The sequence below is a fragment of the Montipora capricornis genome, chromosome 7 (assembly GCF_036669925.1).
Source record: "Montipora capricornis isolate CH-2021 chromosome 7, ASM3666992v2, whole genome shotgun sequence".
NCBI lineage: Eukaryota > Metazoa > Cnidaria > Anthozoa > Scleractinia > Acroporidae > Montipora > Montipora capricornis.
In genome coordinates this window covers 11,475,858-11,485,376 of record NC_090889.1, presented here as the reverse complement: position 1 = coordinate 11,485,376, position 9,519 = coordinate 11,475,858, and the positions used below count along the sequence as shown (strand labels likewise).

At 41.9% G+C, this 9,519-nt stretch overlaps 1 pseudogene; it reads right to left on the bottom strand.

Moving 5' to 3' along the window:
- Window positions 1-4,385: 4,385 nt before the first annotated feature.
- LOC138055616 (uncharacterized) lies at window positions 4,386-9,157 on the bottom strand (annotated as a pseudogene).
- Between the last annotated feature and the right edge of the window lie 362 nt (window positions 9,158-9,519).

Below are 9,519 nucleotides of genomic sequence, written 5' to 3'. Positions count from 1 at the left end.
CGTTATGACAAACCTGAACCAAAGTCACGTATTTTGCCACCAAGTGCTCCCTGGAAGGATTGCTGCGCGGATCTCCTTGGACCTTTACCCACAGGAGAAAGCAATTTGGTGGTTGCATATTATTTCAGCAGATTTGTGAAGTAGCCATTTTGAAGTCCACTACGAGTGCCAAGATTATTGACGCCATTTTCCGTACGTTTGCAAGATTTGGTGTGCCGATTTTTTTGCGAACGGACAACGGACCACAATTTGTCTCGGAAGGGTTCTAGACGTTTCTTCGTATAAATGGCGTTGAACATCGTAATACTAAGCCGTTATTGCTGCTACGCCAGAATCTTTTGTTACTTAAATGTTTACAGATTACGCATCTGGGGTAGCAAAATTGGCATTCAGAACTAGTTTTGTGGTTGACGGCATACAGATCTACCCCACAAGTCACTCCAGGTGCTGCACCATTTTCTCTGATGTCTCTTTGTTTGAACGAGAGATGCTATCCAAACTGCCGGAACTGAGAAGAGAGACCGTTCATCTTTCAAGGGAAACTGCGCGTCACACAGACTTGGCCAACGACTTGAAAGCAAAGGACTATGCAGATGATAAGAGAAGAACTATTTGCAGATCTTTGAGAGTCACTGATGCAGTGCCGCAAACATCTGAGAAGACAAACAAGTTCTCAAGTAATTTTTGTCCATTTAAGGTTGTGCGGGAGACAGACAACAAGGTTACATTCTGAAATTATGATTGTACGGAACTCAAGCTAAAACCGGCCTTGGTCAAACGTTGCAATGAACAAGCAAGGGCGTCTATTGATTCTCGTCCTGTAAGTGATCACCAGGGGTAAATCCAGGAATCTACTGAGACAAAAATATGAAAAAGAGATGACGAGTGTGTGCCTTAAGGGCCAGAAGTTTTCCAAAGAACTCTTCGAAGGTTCACACGTCAAGTTCGCAAGCCTTCTTAGAGGGTCCACAATCCAATTCTTCAATCCCGTCATCCCGACCAAAATTTTTCCTTCATCCCAAAATCCCGAACGTTTTTATCGGCCAATCCTGATCCAGGTAATGACGTCAAAGCATGATGTCCAAATCTCGTCGTTAGTTACAACAACAGTTGATTTAGAATACACCTTGTTACTTATGTCCACCAACCTTCATGTTCCAATTGACCTTAATTGAAGCATTCGCATGCAATCACAGTTTTGAACCCAAATAATGCGTCATTGTCCATTATTAGTAGTAATTGAATCTGTTCATACTTTCCACTTTGTTAAACTCCCGGTTGTAAGTTTGGCAGTGTACCGGGGTGACAGGCCTATACGACTCCCTAGCGCGTGTTTTAGCCTTTCAATTTTGTAATTTGATTGACCGCCCTCTTTTTGTAACATAAGAGGGCGGGTTTTTTAGATTCTCTGAGCCCATAGTTGTCGCTCTATTAAAAGCCAGTCTTTCATGAGGATTTGTTTCAAGTTCGTCGCCACTGGGTGGCACTGTGTAACGAAAGGCAAGACTCGTTTGCTTTTCTGTGGTTTTTGAAGGAGTGCATGTTTTCTGTTTTTAAATTGCGTTTCTGAGAGGGCCGTTTGAACAAGATTCTTGAGATAACCTCGTTCACGTAGGCGTGATTTAAATTTTTGGATGAGCTCTTCAAATTCATTTTTAGAAGAGTTTGTTCTGAGAAGTCTCAGAGCTTCGCCTTCGACAAAGCCTTTTTGGACTCCTGATAGGTGCCACGAGGAGAAGTGCCTGTGTTGAAATGTTTCACAGGAGGTTTGAAGTGCGTGCGCACATTAAGGACTGAATATTGCTCTTGAATCTTTCGCCTTTCTAAACGCCAGCGTTTGTATCCCGAAATGTCGTTTCTGTATCTGAAATTTCAGCCGTAAATTTAATTGTGGGGTGATGTTTATTTGCTTGTTCAATGAACTTCATTATTTCCTCTCTGTTTGTACTTCTTTTGACTTTTCTTCTTTCATGTGTACTTCTTTCGTATTTCCGCTCTTTCCCTTCTCGTAAAAATGAGCCACACAACCAATAATATCATGTTCGCCGCGAACAGCGATGTCGGTGCTGTCTGACATTTTCAAAAAGCAGAGTATAATTTTGGCCTATGCGCTTCAGCATAAACGAGACACTTTTTGTAGAAAAATCGTGATGTGGTTACAAGTAACAAAGGTCGTGAGGCCTTTGTGTAACTGGATCTTATTACGGCCAAACTTCAACAAAAAGAGCACGCCATAGGGATCACAAAAGGCACGTGTTAACGTGGTGGAAAATGTTCAGCTTAAATTTCCAATCGTTTCCTTCGTTGCTGACGGCGAAAGTTGAGTTTATGTTAAGTATCTCGCCGTCAGAAATCCCGGATCTCGGAGCTTCAATGTGACGATTTCCCGGATCCCGCTTCGTAATAACGTTAAACACCACGTCCCGTCCATAAATTCATCCCGAATTCCGCTCTCATATTCTTTAGAATCCCGAATCCCGGTCTCCAAAAAGCCAAATCCAGTATCCGGAAAACTCTATTGCAAACCCTCTTCTTGGTTTAAAGATTTCGTTTTTCAATTATGACCTTACGTGTTTCACGATCAGAGGCTTCTTGAAAGAGTTTTTCTTTAAGAGGCATGCCGTTTACTTTGAAGATCGTGTGCTTGAGTTAGAATTATCGTTACCTTATTATTTTGTTCGGTTCGTCCTTTTGCAAAAATTGTTATTCAGTTTAACAACATCTAGGTTCGCTCATAAACTATGTTCCCAGTTAACTCTTTCACCACGAAAAATGCAAATTGACAGTGATAGATTTTATTCTGTCTAACGCCAGAAGATTTTACGCTGTCTAACGCCAGACGATTTTAAAAGTCAATGGGGGTCCCTCGGCGGTAAGAGGGTTTTGTTTTCGAAGAAAGAAGGAATGTAGTGTCGTGCCTTGGAAAATTGAATGCAGTCATATGTCGGTGATTATTAGGTGCAGTGCCGTCCTTCGGGAGTAATCTATTGTTTATCAATTTATTCAAGTACGTGGTGTGTGTAACAGTGCGTAATAACGATTATATTTGAGATCTTTCGCGGATTTTTTTTTAGGGGCTCTACAGATAGTTGCACCCATACCTCTAATAACAACTGACCAATCTTTTCAATTTATTGTGAAAAAAAAAAGCATAATAAAGAAGAGCAAATCATTTTCTTTCCTTGTGTCAGGCTATATTCATCACAATCATGCGATTACATCAATCTCGTCCCCAGAGACCCCTTTTGCTTTGGTCAGCACCAAGAATGCGGACTCAGGCCAGTACCAAACCAGGAAGTCCGCTCATCACGGACTTCCGACTCGTCTACGCAAATTCAGAAATGGGGAGCAACAGTGGTTGCTATAGATACAAAAATGGACTTTCGCTGCGACTGTGCCGAAATTGGCCCTGGCATGATTCCGTGTTCTTGGCGCAGACCCAAAGAAAAGTGGGCTCTGGGGGCGAGATTGGCGATTCCTCAAGATTTCGCAAACCCGTGTCCAATTTCACTGTCGCCGACTTTCGTTGGTGAAGTCAACAGAAACGACAGTGGACAATCGTTCGTTTTCCATGTGACGACGGCTATTTTGGTTTCCCCAAATTTAACTCGTTTCCTATGCAAATATGCCGCTAAGCAGTTGAGTTCGTTTCCTATGCAAATATGCCGCTAAGCAGTTGAGTTAAGACCGAGATGATCTTTTAAGTAGCGAAATAATTGCTTGGTTCGTCGGTTTTGAACCTTTGCACATTTCCTCCCTGTTCGCCGCAAATTTGCAACGTAAGTGAATGACCAAAACTGAATCTCTTTGCAAAAAAAGAGTTTATAAAGGCAAAATTTTGTGTAGGTTAATGGCGGACCCTAAAATCCAAAAGTTACACTTAATGCAAAACGCCTTTGGATAAAAGTTAAAGCTCAAAATTTTGCCTATCAGGTGTTAAGCAAACACACTTTCGAAAGCTGAAGAAAAAAAGTAAGTAATTATAACTTTCTTTTTAGATCACAGGGGCACATTAACAGATCCCGAAGTTTAGATCGTTTTCAAGTGAAGTCATTACATTCTAAAATGAAAATCGCGAAATCTTTGTTCTGCACTATACTAGGCATATTACGACCAAATAGCACAAGGCACAACAGAATACATGGAGCAAATTGGATACGGTCTGCGTGCGTACGAACGACCATTCTCCAAACTTTATTAGGAGTAAATATATTGACAATGTAATTCGCAAGACACGAAGGATAGGAGCCAAGGCTCACATTGCTCCCTAAAGGCTGCGTAATCATAAAGTAACGTAAACTGAATAAACACGAAAAAGCATGCATGGAATACGGCAAATAAATGACGAATGAGCACGGAGGCCAGAAAAAACCTTCAAAACCCCAACACGAGGAAAAAACTGGAAATCTGGATAGGAACCAAGGCTCATTCGCCAGCCTTTCCTACGAGGCCTCACAACAAAATACAATGCCTATCCGACGCAAGGCAAACAATGCAAAATCAAACGAATCTACAAGCCCATTATTTTGGTCACATTTAACAAGTCTTCAGCTACATGCTTGACGTATCGCTTCTTTGTTTTAGGACATTTCCAACCAGCATGCTTGTCTAAAAGTGTCTCATTGATAGCTCTACAGGCAGGATGTGAAGCTGCCCCTGATTTGATACTATGCGTCCCGAAAATGGAAATATCGTCAACAAAAGGACCAACAAGCTTCTTAAATTCCAGCAAGATCGTAGAATAAGAAATACCGATGCTTCCATGAAAACGCTCGCCTGACTTAGACTTAACAATACGCCTAATCAAAGGAAAATGAGGATTCTTAGGCTCTGGTAAAAAACTAACCAACCTCTCAGTGACTGCTACAGGACAAGTTAAATTTCCCGATCTAGCTATGACCGAGGTATGACCCTCTCTGATCTGATCATTCTTTCGTTTCGGCACAAAAATAGACATTCGATCCGTAAATAAAGTAATATCTCCGAGTTTCATGGATAATAATTCGTCAATCCGGAAAAAAACCGGCGAAACCAACCAGTAATATAAATAAAAAGCGAATATGGGCCAAAGACTCGCTAGAGCTATAATGCTCGGTAATAACTTGCAACAGGTCAATGGGAAGCGGTTCTTTCGGTTTGATTGGTCTACCCAGCTTCCTTCTGGCACCTTCAAGCGACGATTGAACCAAAGGGTGGTCAGTAGGACAGCATTCAATGCCCGCCAGCTTGTGAGCCCAACGTATACTGTAGAACAGACCTTCGATTGACGAGATTCCCGTTCCTTTCCGGAGGGCCGCATGGCACAGCTCCGTGATAAACAGGGAGATATGAAGAGGCTTGGCTGGGATGACTGGAACGCCTATCTTGGAGGATGCCACCTTCGCCATCTGGACCAGCCGTTATTGTATTTACAGAGGGTGGAAGTCGCCTTGGATTCTAACTGAAGATCGAGAAGATCTGGTACCAAAGACTGTAAGGGACGGTACTTCTCGCCATGAGCCGACCTGCAAAACATCTGAAGCACAGAAAACGCAGTCAACGCAACAAGACCATGTCTGGCAATGGTATAATTATAGTTTTTCTGTAATATTAATGCCTAAGAATTAGAATTAGGGGGACAAATATAACTCGTAAACTCCAAAATGACGAAAGGGATGAGAACGAATAAAGCGGTCAAAAAGCCGAAACACGAATAAATTCTGGTATAGGAGCATACATGCAAAAATGCAAAGGAACTCAAAAATGGAGCCATCACTCGGGATGTAACTAGGCAAGCGTGCATAAAAAACTCCCAAAACGAGACGAAAGGTATGAAAAATAGAGCAATCCACCGACCAAAATGGTGACAAGACCATAAATAGGGTAAACGTGCGCTAAAAAGGCACCAAACATGACTCAGGCACAATACGCCATGTCTCCTAAATGGAGCAATCAATCAATTTACACACCCAAATGGTGAAAAGGCCAAAAATAGGCAAAAGTGCACTAAAAGGCACCATACATAAAAATCATAAGTCGAATGCTAATAAACGGAACAAAAACTCAAACTACACACCTAAATGGTGACAAGCCATGAATAAGCTATACAAATTGAAGACGCAAGGCCAACATCCTGAACGAAGGACATGAACTGAATGCGGAATCCTTGGACTTGTAAATTTCCATTTGTCCCGGACCCTCAATGAGCAGATTGTCAATCCGAGGGAGAACAAAAACATCTTTAACAAAGCTCTTAAATCTAGAAGGAGTGGAATGCAAAAAAGGCCAGAAGGACGCTGATGGCCATTCAGGTATAACCAGGGTCCCAAACCCGTTACAAGCTTCAAGCTTTCTGACAGAGCGCACTATCAAAGAGACTGGAGGGCAAATCCAATTGATCTCACAACTCCAATCTTGGGCAAACGCGTCTACTCCGCAACTGCCAGGCGAAGCAAATTTGGAGTTAAACCTGGGAAGTTGGGCATTGTAGTAAGAAGCAAACCGGTCGACGGTATGAGGGCCCCACTTAACATCGATATCTTGAAAAACTGCTGGATTCAAAGACCAATCGTCCTTGTCGACAAACCTGCTCAGAAGGTCGGCTCTCTCATTAACAGAAAGAGGAATCCACTGCGCGTCGAGAACAATGCGCTTGGCTAAGCAAAGCTGAAAAATGTCGATTGCTAACGCAGGAAGATGTGGTTTGCGACTGCCAACTAACAATTCTGGCGGCATTATTATTGTCCGTAAAGACTTTCACTTTCGTGCTCTCCAACTCCTTGGCATAGGATGCTAACACGTAATATATTGCCTTAAGCTCCCGATACGTAGAACTTTGGCCCTTGTCATCCGCAAGCCACATGCCGCTGACAGAGGAAACGCTAAGATTGGAAGAAAAACCCCCGAATGCGACATCACTTGCATCGGTAAATATCACGACGGACGAAGTAGGAGGTGGCCTAATCGAATAGCCATTGAAACAGTCAATGTTCAAATACCAAAACTTCAATTCTACCATCAAACTAGATGAAATAGGCAATATAGAATCCCAAGCTGATCTGGAATCAATGGCAGCGTACATTTGCCTAGTGAGTAATCGAGCAATCGGCACAACCGCAAGGTAGATAGAATTTACCGATCCCGCAATCTTGGCTAAATTCCGGAACGTTACGAAGCCGTCTTGAATAGCAGAGTCTAATATTGCTTTGAGCTTCGCTACTTTCTTTTCTGGAACTCGGAACTGCATTAAAATCGTGTTAATTACGAAACCTGGCCACTCGCCAATTTGTCTGGGCGACCAGCACGACTTATCTTCATTAACGACAAATCCACAAGAACCGAGATCTTTACGCTGAATAATACTCGCTGCTTGAGCGGAACAATTATCGGGGAGACTGCCTAAACCATCGTCTAGGTAGACAAAACTGACGTGACCCGTCGAACGCCAACGTCTTACAAGAGGCCGCAGCAATTTCGTGAAGCAAAAACAAGCACTGCTAAGCCCAAAAGGAAGCACTTGAAAAGTAAAATATCTGAGAGCACCATTGAAATTCCAAGCAAAACCCAAATAGTTTTGATGGTCCGGATGAATCCTGACATGATGGTAGCCCGACTTGAGGTCCCAGATAAAAAAACAGTCACCCTCATCCAAAACCTCAGACAGAGATCGCAAATCTTCATACTTGAATTTGGGCAAGACTAGACATTGATTAATATGCCTCAAATCTATCACTAAACGAAGCTTTTTGCCTTCGACAACAGAGAGTGGGTTCTCGCAAAAAGGCGAGGCGCTGTGCTCCTGAATACAGCAGTTAGCTAGTAACTCCAATATAGCTCGCTGCACAAAATGCGGGCGATCGAGCGAAGATTTGTTGTTTACAAGAAAACAAGGCGACGGGTATTGACCAAAAGGTAATCTATAACCTTCCCGAATGATACTTAAAACAAAGTCCGGGGCCTGCAAACACGTTTCCCAGAAATATGCTGATTTCTCCAGTCTCCCCGATACACTCGAACAGGTGGTCTCCGCAACAAATTCGCCTGCCGCACGCTTATTAAACGAAGGAAATAAATTGGAATCCTCATCAACCACGTCAGCTAGTCAATCACGCCCGCCTCTATCCACTTTTCGTCTAAAGGAGGCGCTGAGGTGCCCAAACTCCCCGCACTGCATGTAAATTTTATCGTACAAAATAAATAAATAAATAAGTAAATAAATAAAATAAAATATAATAATAATAATAATAATAACGAATAAATAACAATAATAAAAGTAAAAATAGATATAAACAAAATTAAAATACATTTCCACTCCAAAAGCGGCTGAGAGCATGAAAAAATTAGTCTACTGGACTGAAGTCGTGCGCAGTACAGACCGAAGTGAAACGAATTGAATATGCTAACCGATATATACTAAATGCAAATGACTTGCAAGTAACTTGACAATGCAAAGGACAATAAATAACATTCCAATCGTAACGTGCAGAAAGCAATTATTTGCTTTACTGCGTACCGCAAATAATTTCCCATTTCCACTATCTTGACTATATTCTAGATTTCAATCTTTTCACAAGTTTATAGAGATGTAGCGTCTTTTGTTTTGAAAATAAAACAATTTACTTTCCGAGTTTCGCGATTATAATTAAGTTACGTGACACCAAGACAGTGGCTATTTCGTTGGAAAAAAAGGCCTTTCCTTTTAACTTTCAACAGTTGAAATGTTTCAAGTATAAGAGATTGTGTTGATGCGTATGCGTAACAGCTCATGAGTGAAAAGAGAGGAGTTCTCATGGCAAAGCGATTTCCAATATTTTTTGTTGATTTCCGGCGGCCATTTTGGTGTACCGCATTGGTACATCAAAATGGCGCCTCCATACAAAACTCTTAATTTAAACGTTTCGAGAGACGTTTCGGCCAATAACTAAAAAATGGTGTACCACACTGACTTGAGACTTTGAGAAGTTGTTTATGCATTAGTCTTTTATATCATTTTGTTTTCTTAGCCTTTTTCATTGAACGGTTTAGAACTTTTTTTTTTTTTTTTTTTTTTTTTGTTTTAATAAAATTCGAAGTAGAAACGTTGACGCTATAGCTACAGTCAATACGTCATGGATATTGGCCATTCCCAAGTTCTGGAACTACTAAACCTTTGTCTACCTGGTTGGATATTTTTGACCATTACATATTGGCAGCGATGTTGGCTGTTACGGTGGGTTCGTTTGGTTTGCAGACCACCAAAGATCAGTACTAGTTGATATGTATATCTTCTGTGAAGTGTTCAAATGTCGCAGAGAATAACACAGCGTCTGTTAGTGGCAATGGATAGGAAGTAAGGATACTACGCACCAGTCCGCGGCAAGGGACCTCCAGGAACAGCGGAAGAGGAAATGGTCTAGGAAGAGCCGAGAGCGGGACACTCAGGCTGAGCTGAAAAGCTGGAATGGGAACCTACTGCAAAGAAGCCGAGAGCACAACGCAGAATTGAGTCAGATGGAGACGATTTGTTGATAGCTTATGTTCCTAATTAACGGGAGCTAAGCG